Source organism: Lampris incognitus, chromosome 9 (assembly GCF_029633865.1).
Source record: "Lampris incognitus isolate fLamInc1 chromosome 9, fLamInc1.hap2, whole genome shotgun sequence".
NCBI lineage: Eukaryota > Metazoa > Chordata > Actinopteri > Lampriformes > Lampridae > Lampris > Lampris incognitus.
In genome coordinates, this window is record NC_079219.1 from 31,024,072 (window position 1) to 31,038,132 (window position 14,061).

The 14,061-nt window shown below is 44.6% G+C and overlaps 1 protein-coding gene and 1 long non-coding RNA gene across 3 annotated transcripts in view; one reads left to right on the forward strand and one right to left on the reverse strand.

The window, feature by feature from the left end:
• The window catches only part of LOC130117695 (plectin-like), a 90,830-nt gene that overhangs the window by 9,056 nt on the left and 67,713 nt on the right, over positions 1 to 14,061 (forward strand). The gene's annotated exons all lie outside the window — the stretch shown is intronic.
• On the reverse strand, positions 8,807 to 12,912 carry LOC130117697 (uncharacterized). The gene is made up of 3 exons (XR_008810708.1): positions 12,857 to 12,912; positions 9,448 to 9,556; positions 8,807 to 8,881 (listed from the first exon to the last, which is right to left on the reverse strand). It is a non-coding gene; the product is annotated as an uncharacterized LOC130117697 (long non-coding RNA).

A 14,061-nucleotide genomic window follows, 5' to 3' on the forward strand; every position in this document is an offset into this window, starting at 1 on the left:
TGTCTGTCTGTCTGTCTGTCTGTCTGTCTGTCTGTCTGTCTGTCTGTCTGTCTGTCTGTCTGTCTGTCTGTCTGTCTGTCTGTCTGTCCGTCCGTCCGTCTGTTCGTCTGTCCGTCTGTCCGTCTGTGTGCCTGCCTATTTACCTCGCTGATGGCTGTTGATGTGTTTTTGGCAAACACACCGTGTTGCTGTGTTGCACATATACACAAAACGGTACATAGTCAACATGCACACAGGCAGCAACACTCAAAGATACTAAACCACAACTTTAAGCTGATGGAGCACATATTCTATTCCATTTTTAGACTTGTTCACACTGCGACTTGAATTAAAATGTCAGCTGGCTTCATTTTTTCGTCCTGTAGTAAACGTTACAGGGGTGGGCGGTGGCATGCCCCTAATCTGAGGAAGAGTCTGTGCTGTCGGTCTGTCCTGTCGGTCTGATGGACATGGGCATCCACACGCAGGAAGACTCTTCAGAAAGAGTTTCATTCAAAACTATGGTTGTTTATTTGTGTGTGTGTGTGTGTGTGTGTGTGTGTGTGTGTGTGTGTGTGTGTGTGTGTGTGTGTGTGTGTGTGTGTCCCTGAGCTATTTGAGATGGCTGGTAAAACATGACCACCTGTTGGTTTTTTTGCATTAGCCAACTGCGTCTATGAAACCATGCGTGTTGTTTTTGTTGCTGTGTGTTGGCATATGGAGAGGATGTTGACAAAGGTTTATATTCGTTTCCCTTAACGTATCTCCCATGTAGCTGGCAAGGTGTAACGTCTCTACTTGCTGTGTATTTCGTTCAGCGATCATGTGGTGTTTTCCATGTTAACAAGCTGCTTCCTGCATGAAGACATTTCATGAGGCCTGTGGAGGTTTGGCTCTGCTGAGAAAAGGCCTCATGGTGTCGTAGCGTATTTATCCTTAAGGCTATGCCGGTAGACAAGTTTAAAGGTATTTTGCCAATTCACAAGTTGCGTCATTCATTTCTGTTTGAAAGCGTGTCACAACTCTGCAGCATTGTCTAGACTGTTACAATACACTACAGTATGAGGAACAGGATTTATGATCGAGCCAACAGAAAAAAAGAGAGCGAACATAAAAGACCAGTAAATTCACAGTACTGTTTTGCACAAAAGGTTCTGTTTAATACTGTACTATGTTAAAATACTTTACGATATAATTCAGACTAATGAGGAATTGAAAGCGTTTTACTCACAATCTGTCTCACTTGTGTACATTTAAACATAGTGCACCACTGTGCACTGTGAAATCTCACATGCTTTTTGTCCTGCAGAGCTAAACATGGCAAATACACATTTTCGAGGACAGTAAAGGTAGACACGTTAGAGCAGCCAGATGCAGCAGGAAAAGTTATATACAGCCCGTTAAAAAGCTACTAATGAATTTCATATCAAACAAGTATGTGGAGAAAACGTATAAAAGGCTGTCCTTATTTTAAACAACTTCGGTCACCCACCCCAATTACTCCCACCACACTCCATGCCGTCCCGCTCCCCTTTCACCCCATACCAAACCACCTGTCACCACCACCAAACTTTTCCCCAGCTTATCTGTCTTCATCGTAATGCTGCCAAGTCCCCCAGGAGCCACGCTCCTGCCCTGCTGCTTTGGGCCACATAGTCATCCTCATCACAGCCGGGCACTCGGAAAAAAAAATGTGGAGGCAAGGCGAGAGAGCTGCTGGATGTAAGAATTGTTTACAGGTCACATGTCCAGAGAGATATAACGGACTGAGACATAGCCAGTGCATCTCTCTCTCTCTCTCTCTCTCTCTCTCTCTCTCTCTCTCTCTCTCTCTCTCTCGCTCTCGCTCTCGCTCTCTCTCTCTGTATCTGTCTCTCTCTCTCTCTCTCTCTCTCTCTCTCTCTCTCTCTCTCTCTCTCTCTCTCTCGCTCTCGCTCTCTCTCTCTCTCTCTCTCTCTCGCTCTCTCTCTCGCTCTCTCTCTCTCGCTGCCTGTGTCTCTCTCTCACTCTCTCTCTCTCTCTCTCTCTCTCTCGCTCTCGCTCTCGCTCTCGCTCTCGCTCTCGCTCTCTCGCTCTCATAATATAACCCTGTAAGTGTTAATCAATATATATGACCCATTACATGGTCAGTAGATGGGGGTAGCAGTGGTCGCCAGTGTATTTGCAGATGTGTATTTAGCTTAACAAAGCAATTTCATTAAACATAGTTTAATTTGAAACTTCTTTTTGCCTATATTCTATTGATTGTAACGTTTTACAAACGACCATGCAGCCTGTTCCCCCCTTTTTTTATATATATGTATTGGGAAGCTTAAAGGGGACAGAGAGGAGATGCTCTCCTGGCAGTTGGGTCCTGTATGTGATCTCAGAGAAGGCAAAACTGACTCTGCCGTCTCTCACTGCAGTAATTCTAGATATTTTATATATTTGTTTGTCATGCACGAGTTCTTTACATCCAGACACCTTCATGTGTGGCAAGTTTTGCATGTGCAGCAGTCACGCTCATAATTGCCCCGTGTAACCTTGAAATTCACTTGAACTTCACGAGGTGTCTTTTATCAGGACGTGAAGGTGCCCAGCCAGACCTTTCCATGCAAATCCCATGCACATTGCTGACCGATGAGTGGAGTGCTTGGCCTCACTGCAGCTGCAGGGGATTAGCATGAGACAGTGGGAGGCCATCTCATGGTCTTGTGTTGCAGGCATTTGTGCGACCTGGGAGCAACGCTCTCATAACCGCCCCACAGACCTTTAGCTAGAGCCTTTAGCTGTACTGAATAGGTCTGCTGTTGATTGCTGTTCGACAGCCCCTTATTTTAGCCTTTTTAGGGTCCCTCCAACACCTTCTGATTCATGTTTGATTATTTGTTGAAGGTGTGTGTGTGTGTGTGTGTGTGTGTGTGTGTGTGTGTGTGTGTGTGTGTGTGTGTGTGTGTGTGTGTGTGTGTGTGTGTGTGTGTGTGTGTGACCGTTGTCATAGTGTGTGTGTGTGTGTGTGACCGTTGTCATAGTCCGGTGATTTTTTTTTCTTTCTGTCTGTTGAGTATTAATTATCACTCTTTCTCAAAGAGTTAGTGCAACTGTCCAGTTAGGCACAGTTGTTTCCCCTATGCCAGGCACACCTTGAAACAACAGAAAACTCAAAGGGATGGCTCCCCAGGTGTCCCGGTCCATTCAGCAGCAGTTCTGACATGTCTCTATGTCAGCACTGGCTGGACACGCAGCAGACTGATAAAACACAACATGCTGGTTGTAGATCTCTAAGCTCGCTCTCAGCAAAGACTTTGAATGCGTTCTCTTATTCACAGAGGTGGCAAAGCCAGATCCAGAAAGGAAAGGTCCTAACCGTGTATTGTCTCCACCCACATGCTAAACCAGCTGATTCTAATGAACACCAGCCTTCAGCTCGGCATGGCAAACTAGGTGGAGAAATCAGATGACTGTTGTTATGCCACCCCTGCTTATTTGTTGCAAAAGGCATTAGTTTTCGTTAAATAAAAAATCATCCTGCCACAGCTGCTAGGATGATACTTAAAAAGAAGAATGTTCTGGGCATCCAGGTAGCTTAGCAGTCTATTCTGTTGCCTACCAACACAGGGATCACCGGTTCGAATTCCTGTGTTACCTCTGGCTTGGTTGGGCGTCCCTTCAGACACAACTGGCCGTCTGCAGGTTGGAAGCTGGATATGGGTGTGTCCTGGTTGCTGCACTAGCACCTCCACTAGTCGGTGGGGGCGCCTGTTCAGGGGGGGAGGGGGAACTGGGGGGGAATAGCGTGATCCTCCCACGTGCTACGTCCCCCTTGTGAAACTCCTCACTGTAGGTGAAAAGAAGTGGCTGGCGACTCCACATGTATCGGAGGAGACGTGGTAGTCTGCAGCCCTCCCCGGATTGGCAGAGGGGGTGGAGCAGAGACAGGGGCGGCTCGAAAGAGTAGGGTAATTGACTGGGTATAATTGAGGGAAAAAAGAGAGGGAAAATCCCCCCCCCCCCTAAAAGTTCTATGTAGTAATAATACATTATCCTAACCGCTGGCGGCTGTTGTGGCTGACCTCTGCCCTCGGTCTGTAGTGACCATGTCAAGCCAACCCTGTTCAGTGCGTGTCGTCAGTGACGCCCACCAGCACCAGTTCTGCATGACAGCCCCTTTCTCTCACTCTCTACTCTCTCGACTCACAGGTCCTCATCCACAGCTGCCATTTATTACGACGGCGAGAGTAGACATCACACCACATGGACTCCATCTACCTCTTATTGTGATAAGTTATACACAGTCACATACGCTGTGCTGTCAATGTGCAAGTAGGAAAACTGATACGCTCCATTCGCCATCTTGAAATGCTCATGGCTGGAAAGGTCACCAGGACGAGGGCGTAGCCAAGTCAAACTGTAAACACTCCTACATACACACCAGGGGCATCCTCCTGTGACTTACCTTTGACCATTTCACATTAGCCACACATACCTAGCGTGACAACTCTTAGGACTCCAGTAACGGCAGATTTTCCCGAGCATAAATCTTTACTCGTCAGTTCAGTCGCAACCCATATACACGACTATACATCTTGTCGATGCGTGTCCAGTGAAGGGTGTTATAAAGGTTGGGTTTTTCCCCAGGCTGTTGATGTGACGTTAAGGTTGCTTTGCATAATCAGACAGTCAAGCGTTCTCTAGCCAGGATTTCCCAGACGTGACGAGTTGAACAGGTGGTGGTCTGCGAAACACTGCCAAAGTCTGACACGGACAGCCCAGGACCTGTGTGACTATCAGTACTACAATACGTACTTACTTTTATAGAGCACTGCATAGATGTCTGCAGTCCTACTGCACCTTTGTATGTATATCCTCCTGAGGGGCCACAGGGCCAAGGGCTGTAGGGCCACTGCAATTCAGCAAATGTGCAATATGCTCTTTTTTTTAATTATGAAAAAAACATGCATAATGTTTCCTTCCTTTTTTAAACTATTTGCACAGATACGTATATACTTAATCATTAGAACAAGAAGAAAACACAAGATACAAGAAATTCAACTAAATTTTAAAACACATATAGGCAAGACAGAAAAAATGGTGAGGTAGCCTGTCGGCTCTAGCATGGCTTATAGCCTACAGGCCCCCCACCAAAGCAAAGCAATCCAATTCAAAAACCACAGCTCGACAAGACAGTACGATAGCAATATCCTGAAGTGCAATATCTCGGCTGCTAATAATTTTTTATTTTTTTTATCACATTGTTTTATATGTTTTATATATATGTATATGTATGTATATATGTATATGTATATAGCATATATATAACTTTGTTTAAAGAAAAAATCAACGGTAGGGAAAGTGCTCAACAAATAAGGAGCAAAATAATCCAGTGAGTCAAGTAAATTCTTTATGAGACAGTACAAGCCTGTTTCATGCCATCAGCAATCATCAAGAGTCAAGAGATTCGAGAGTTTTATTTGTCACATACACAGAAGTAGAGGTCCCGAGTGCAGTGAAATGAAAAATCAGCTGTCAATAAATTATTTATTGACACTGATGATTGCTTATGGCATGAAACAGGCTTGTACTGTCTCATAAAGAATTTACTTGACTCATATATATATGTGTGTGTGTGTGTGTGTGTGTGTGTGTGTGTGTGTTATAGATAATAACAAATGTATACATATTTAATTTAGCTAGTTTGAACTCTTTTTTTTTGAGGGGGGACCCCCTTTTTTCCCCAATTGTACCTGGCCAATTACTCCACTCTTCCGAGCCGTCCCGGTCGCTGCTCCACCCCCTCTGCCGATCCGGGGAGGGCTGCAGACTACCACATTCCTCCTCCAATACATGTGGAGTCACCAGCCACATCTTTTCACCTGACAGTGAGGAGTTTTGCCACAGGAACATAGCGTGTGGGAGGCTCATGCTATTCCCCCCCAGTCCCCCTCCCCCCGAACAGGCACCCCGACCAACCAGAGGAGGCGCTAGTGCAGCGACCAGGACACATAACCACATCTGGCTTCTCACCTGCAGACATGGTCAATTGTCTCTGTAGGGACACTGAGCCGGAGGTAACACAGGGATTCGAACTGGTGATCCCCATGTTGGTAGGCAATGGAATAGACCACCATGCCACCACCCGGACGCCTCACTCTTTTCTATTTGTAATTGCTGTTTGTTATGTGTGAAGGCACCATCAGGATTGCTATTCAATTTCGTTGTACTCTGTGCAATGACCACTAATGAATTCTATTCTATTCTATTCTATTCTAAAGTAAGCTCATCCCCAGCTCCTCTCCTCATGGGGTTTTAGGGCATGGAATGTGTAAAGTCACTTTTACGTTGCCAGCAAGGTTCAACTTCCTGCTACTTGACTTCCAAAGGTCATTGCTTCCATTTGACCACACAGGCCGCAGACTCCCAACAGTTGTTCTCTTTGTTGACTCAGAGATGAAGGCTGTCACAGCACTGAGCGGGCTAGATCACAGATAAGAGGCTGAACTTTGGCTCCTCTTTTGGGTTGGTCCGAACAAAGCCTGTGCATTCCTTGGAAGCAGTTGCTACTCCTACTCCTGAAGATGTCTAAGGCATGCAGGGTGCATATGGAACGACTCAGCTCCTCACCGTTCTGACTGCCAGTATTTGGTGGTGTGGTGCAGTATTTTGTTACAGTACTCATATAACAAGATGAGCAGTGAACATGCTGTATTCCTCTATGCCCCCTCTTTGGTTACCAATATGCATCTGTCCTCTAAGAAGTGAGGGCAGTCCATGATGAGATACAGAGTGACATTTGCTCTCATTTGTCTTCTTTTTCTGTTCCTTGATTAATTCCATAATTCCAGTATTATTCCATCCATCCATTATCTGAACCGCTTATCCTGCTCCACAGCCCCCCCCCCCACAAACACATTCATACTTTGAGACAATTTAGTACGGCCGATTCACCTGACCTACATGTCTTTGGACTGTGGGAGGAAACCGGCGCCCCCAGAGGAAACCCACGCAGACACGGGGAGAACATGCAAACTCCACACAGAGGACAACCAGGGACGACTCCCAAGGTTGGAGTACTCTGGGGCTCGAACCCAGGACCTTCTTGCTGTGAGGCAACTGGGCTAACCACTGCGCCGCCGTGCCACCCTTCAATATTATATTATATTATATTATATTATAATCTTGCCCCGTGATGGCCTGGCGGCCTGTACAGGGTGTCTCCCCGCCTGCCGCCCAATGACTGCTGGGATAGGCTCCAGCATCCCGCGACCCGAATTCAGATAAGCGGCTTGGATAATGGATGGATGGATGGGTGGGTGGGTGGATGAATTCCAGTTGCATCTGGATGCTTTGACAGTATGTCAAAAATATTTACTGAACATAGAGAGATAGACATAGTTACATGTAGGCAGTTATGTGGAGTTGTATTTATGAGTAGTGCTAGGGCCATGGAAACACATCCGGTCTCATACTGACAGTTTATTTATACCTCTCTTGGCCAGTGCCAGGGCTTCTCATTACTCCTTCATCTATAGTTATAGTATGCAGTGACATCACCACAGCCCTGCTAACATGTTGATGTGTCTCCCATACAATGTGCCACATCATGGCTGCTTTGTTTATATGAAACCAGTAAATGATTGAGCACGGTGAATTGATGTTGAACACACCATATTTTGTTTCTTAAATCTCCATCTCTCTCATGTGTATGAATGTTGTAGACATGCTTTTTCATGATAGGGAGTTAATTTACAAACTTGGTAGACTGTTCTCATTTTTTCACCATTCCAAATTATACTTTTACACATCTTCTGGAAGATGAAGAGGGAGCTGAGCCAGAAGGCAAAGCTCTCAATTTACCAGTCAGTCTTCGTTCCAACCCCTCACCTATGGTCATGAGCTTTGGGTAGTGACTGAAAGGGTGAGATCCCGGATACAAGCGGCTGAAATGAGTTTCCTCCGTAGGGTGTCTGGGCTCAGCCTCAGAGATAGGGTGAGGAGCTCAGACATCCGCAGAAAGCTCGGAGTAGAGCCGCTGCTCCTCCGCATCGAAAGGAGTCAGCTGCAGTGGCGACTGGTGCTAAAAAAAATTGGGGGGGGGCGCAATTTACCTTGGCGCAGCACACCTGACAGCTGCTTTAATGTCCACACAGTCACAGAGTTATTAAGAAGGACAATGTAGCCTATAGAGTTTATCAGGGTTCGTAGATGGTGGATTATTGACAGTCGAGACGAGGCATCATGGTGGGTGCGAACATGATTGGCAGCCACAAAAATTGTCCAATCACATTAGATCAAAAACCATTAAAGCAATTCGCTGCCAATAAAAGTGGGAGTTTCTGGGTGCACAGACCTGCGCCCCATGGAAAATCTGTAGAAACCAATTAGACAGCAGCCTCAGGTCACCTGCTTGCCAAAAGTTTGAGGGCTTACATAAGGTATCATTTGGCCGGTGCCCCTCATCCAGGAATGTATTCGGACAGAAATCAACCAAATACCGTTTGGAACCAATATTTAATGGCTGCTGACAGGCACTCACAGACTGAAAAACACTTTTATTTCATAATTACTTGCCTTATACAACTAAATTATATTTAACATATTTAAGTAGATTTTCACCTCTTGATATTTGAAGGGGGCGGTGCCCCAGTGCCCTATACTGGCCAGCTGCCACTGATCAGTTGAGGTGGGTTGGGCATCTGATTAGGATGCCTCCTGGGCGTCTTCCTTTGGAGGTTTTTCGGGCACATCCAACTGGGAGGAGACCCTGGGGTAGACTCAGACCTCGCTGGAGGGACTACATGTCCAATCTGGCCTGGGAATGCCTTGGGATCCCCCCAACAGGAGCTGGGGGGCGTTGCTGGGGAGAGGGATGTCTAGAGTGCCCTACTTAGCTTGCTGCCACGGTGACACGACCCCGGAGAAGCAGCTGATGATGAGATGAGATGAGATTTTCAATGGTATTAAATGCAGGGGACTTCCAGAACCAGCAGGCCCACTGTATGTCTGGACTGATTTACAAAGAAAGGCTTGTTCTGAACTCTATTAGATGTTGCTGATATGTGAATAGATGGTTATATGCAAAATAGTCAGAAAACCAAAAGTCTTCTCCAACATTGTAAATTTCCCTTATTGAAGGTGATGCAAAGTACAATGCAAATCATGCATGCGTTCATGTTTTGTGTGGCCCGGTTACGCTCATGTGCAGACAACACACTTGTTCACTGTAAATAGACTGTTGGGTGAATACAAATGCCATTAAGATAGTCAGTAGTGCTTTGTTTCTGTGGCTCTGCCATCCAGAAATACTGGAGATTGATAGTACACATGGACCTTTGAGAAGATGGCCGTGAAGAAAAGAAACATACTACAGAGCGAATAGTTAATAATAGGAAAAGCTCTATATACTGACATTATGTGGTCCAGTATAGCATCATGACACTGACAGTGTTTGCTGATAAAGCTTGAATTTTACTTTTAGAGTTGCAAACTTACCCTTAGATTGGAAACGGGTGCTGACAAGATTTTCTGGTTGACAAATGTGACCAGAATAAGATTTTGGTCTGTATCAGCTGCTTTCTTTCCATCTGTATAGATCAGTCTTCTGTAAGAGGAGAAGACAGCATATTCAGGTCCCTGTCTTGCGTAAATGTGACTTGTGATCAGCTCAGCTGTGACCTGTCATAAATCTTCACTTCCTCGAGGTGACTGTCAATGGTAGCTGTATGTGTGTATACGCATGCCGTTATCGGGCCCCTATAGCCATTTAACAAGTATTGCAGTAACTCTGAGACATTAAAACACCCAGTATACGTTACAGGTACTGCAAGATGACAGATTTACTGTCAGGTATTTGTTATGCAACAGTAGTCTCACTTAACCCACCCCACTATAATTAAGCAGCATTTTTTTGTAACCATAAAGCCTAAGAGTTGGAGATGGGATTAATCCCTTTTTGTACACAAAATGAGCATTGATAGCCCCTATTTCATCCTCATCCATTCCTTCGTTCTTCCTTCCGGTAACTTCTACTGAATGCCTCTTTGAAATTGCATCATGTTTCTGGGAAGCTTCTGGGAAATTGATGGCTAGTAATTATCACTCAGTTAGAAAAAAAAGAAAAAAAGTTTTTGCTTGCATTGCTGCAGGGCCCCACAAAAACTGCCAAGAATCTGGATAACAAGCTGTCTAAGCCACCACACTCCAATACTTTTTACATGCCCCCCCCCCTCTTTGACTACTCGTGTGCAGGATGACTTGTTGGAACACACGCATGGACACACTGACCCCTCAGTTGTATTTTATTTGTCATAGTATATTGTTTTATGAGTAAAAATGTGCACAGTGTGGATTGTGAAATGGACAGACTGGGACAGGGCTACCATGCACCCTTGATCTGCTTTCTTTTTTTGGTCTCTCTACACCAGCTGGTATCGTATAGTGTGTCCACTGCATGTGCTCAGATCAGGGGCCTCCAGTGTACAGAGTGCGCATCTCGAGGATTTGACTGGTTGGAATAATGGCCTGAGGACACGACGTGCCCATCGGTGGGGGTTATGGTCTCGGAATAAGATGTGAACAGGAGTGCTATGTGAATATCATGAGCCATGTGGGCAGGAGCGGGCATTTATACTATAGGATGTGTTGCGCAGGTGAGTGGCGAGATCGGACTTGTGGAGGAGTCACACGTGATGGCGTTGCAAGTTGTACAACGAAGACAAGCAATCACATGAGCAGGATCTTTATTTCCTTCTTGTGATTTTAATACCAAAACTGATGTTAAAGACTGCCCCCAGTTCTATCGGTTGGATCTTGAAAATAAAACTTTTTTTTTTGTTTTTGTTTTTTTGATCTGGGTCGCCGTAAACGTGTCTTAGAAGTAATTGTGAAGAAGCTGATTTGTACCGCTAAATTCAACCTGTTTGTATTGTCACAGACAGCAAAGCGCCTGCAACCATTCGCACCAGTGGATAAAGGCTGAGCCTCCTGCAGTGTGTCAGGAGAAACACTCAAAGGACTCATTCACATTTGATATCTATCTATCTATCTATCTATCTATCTATCTATCTATCTATCTATCTATCTATCTATCTATCTATCTATCTATCTATCTACACGACTCCACAACAGGACGGTCAAACAGTTATGCATGCGCAGTGAATGGCCATAGGCAGTAGTAAACTGCACAGCAGCCTACAGTTTGTCATAGCCAGAACAGCTCGTGTTGGAAGTGAAGCGTGTCAAATAGAGAAATGCGGTCAGATAGATCGATAACTATATGAGCTTAATCCTTTTGAGGTGTAACTCAGGTGGTGTTAGATTAATCGTTTTCCTATTGTCTCCTTGAACCAGTATGCGAATGGTAGTCAGATTAAGATTTTTTTTTCACTAATAACGTTTCCTCGTGGATTGCCCAGTTTTCTTTAATTGATAGAGGGCGAGTCAGCAGTGACACTGGGTTCATCACTGCCCTCAGTGCTTTTACACGTTACAATTGATCATGGCGCCTGTTATTTGATTTTAGACCCGTATAATTTACTCTATACTGATCAGATGGTTCCTACTATTTTCCCCAATTATGCATTAATTGACAATTGTTGCAAAAACCATGCTTTACATTCGTGACCGCCTGGAAAGCCATTTGGACGTTATAGTGGTTTGGCGCCATCTAATGCTCAGCATGTGTCATTGCATTGTTATAGCTCTATAGTAGTGGTCAATCAACCAAGTTTCATTGAGGACACACGCCAAGTTTTAATTTCAACCGGACCACAATAGGCGATTTCACTGTTTAGTCCTCCACTTCGGCTGAATGTATGTTTATCAGTGAAATCAGCTAGTGTCGGGTTGGATTGAAAAAAAAGAAAACATCCTGTATACACATGGCCCTTCATGGTCCACGGTTGAGTACCACTGCACTATAGGACCAGTGTGCGGTAGGAACGGTAGTCAGTCATGGGAGATTCCAACATCCTTATGTCTAAAAATAAAGTATGAGTAAGAAAGCGGTAACTCTGCTACCACCACACTGAGCACTGTGTGTTTAGGGACGTTGCTATAGCACCGCCTCTCCAGTTCCCCTTTTTCCACATTTACATGGAAGGTTTGAATAATCTCAGCTCCAAGAATAAACTCCCTTGATAAAATACCATGACAAAATATACTTCTCACTGGAACATGAGGGAATATAAAATCTACTGTAAAAAAAAAAACTAGTAAAGAAGATACATATTGTGGCTCTGTGTGTCAGGGTGTGATGTGCAGTACAGTGGTATGACCTACAGATGGCGACAGCTGTGTTTCTCATCCTGTCCTCTCTGCCAGTAAAACGAAATCCTCCTCATCTGATCCTAAAACGCTCCAGTGAATTCTAATCCGCCAAAATGAAAGTCGAGGGACGGACACAATGGTGGATTACCAGATGTGGAACTCCCCAAATAGGACCCTGAAGCACCGAGTTATTTTAATGCTCAGCTGTCTGAATAAATTTAGAGGCACATTCAATCTAAGTTAGGTGAGGTTTGCTGCCTCATCATTGATCTAATCCCGACTACAGCATCTAAAATCTGCCGTTCGGCGGATGATCCCTTTGCATTAAGTTGAGCAGTGAATCAACACACAGCTATGACAGCATCCCCTTTGACTAAATTAGCTCAGATAACAATTCAGGTATTTTGAATTAACTTTATGCTTGTTAAACTTGTGTGCTCCTGAGACACTAGTTGCATTAAGTACAATGTTCCTTTATGTCTGTTATTTTATTATATATATATATATATATATATATATATATATATATACAAAAATTGTGATAAGTCATTACAGAGCACTACTTCTGGTCCTTGGCAATCTTAAATGTGCAAGGGCTATGCGAGATGTGATTATGTGCCATATAGTTAGTTACCTTTCTCTCAGCCATCATCTTCTTCTCTATTTCCTGGTCCTCCAGGTCATGTCCAGTAAGAGTTAAGGAGTGAAGTGAGCAGATTAGGTGTGCCAGGGCTGCTCCTAGTTCTAATAACATTCCATTCTCTGTGGGGTGTGGCAGCCAGACACTGCACCTTCTTGGCCAGTGCCAGCCATGCAAAGAGAGATTGAGATAATAAGAGCGAGGGAGCCAGAAAGAGAGAGGAGAATTAGAAGGAAAGCTGTTACCAAACCATGCAAAGTTTTATTGTCCTTCTTTTACATCCTTTATAGTCAAACGTGTTGGTCTTTTTGAACCCATCTGTGACCTCAGCTCTTCTAGAAAAAAAACGTAATGGCACATTCTTTACATCTTTCTCTCTTCTTCCGTCTGTTTGTTTTCCTTGGGAATGACGGACCCCGTAGCACTTAAAAACAGATTGCTTTGGCCTCAAAAGACTGTGTGCTCCATTGTGTGTGTGTGTGTGTGTGTGTTTCAATACGCTGGATATGTTGTAAAATGAGATTGGAGTTGTGGGAAAAACCAAATAGATTTTATTTTTGTTTGCTGCATATCAGGTCGGCAATCTTTGCCTGTACATCTCGCTCAAGTGATTTTCTCCTTAATTGCGGTAATAACTAGCCCGACAATCAGACGAATTCGCAAATGCTAATTAGTCTGGCTCCTCTGAGTTCATTTTCGATTTCCATGGGGCGTTATCAATGGGCGCAGACCACAGTGCCTCTAGACGCAGTTGGATAGACCTACAACCAATCAGCAGTGAAACGTGTGATGTAATTCTTAACCAAATCCTGTCGGATGTCCACTAATTTTTTTTTATCAACAAAAGTGTTAAGTGCAGTTGTTTGTTCTTCTTTTAGAGAAAATGTACCGTCCAGTTTGTTTAATACTGTCATGATAGCAGATTCAACAGACCGTTCCACATCAGCAGCAGCTAACGGCGCTCCTCTGCATGTCAGCGTTATTTTTCCCCACCCGCATTCAGGGAAGACCCGCCCTACTTTGCCTCTGATTTGTTAACCCCACCCTAACCTTAACCAATTGAACCAAAGGAGGCAACAAGTGCTAGCCAATCAGAAGCAGATTTCCCAGAATGCGGGGTGGGGGGGGGGCTGTACGTCATCGTATCATACCTACTCCATATTAGATAAACGGTCATGATTGGCCCAACCCAGGCCAGG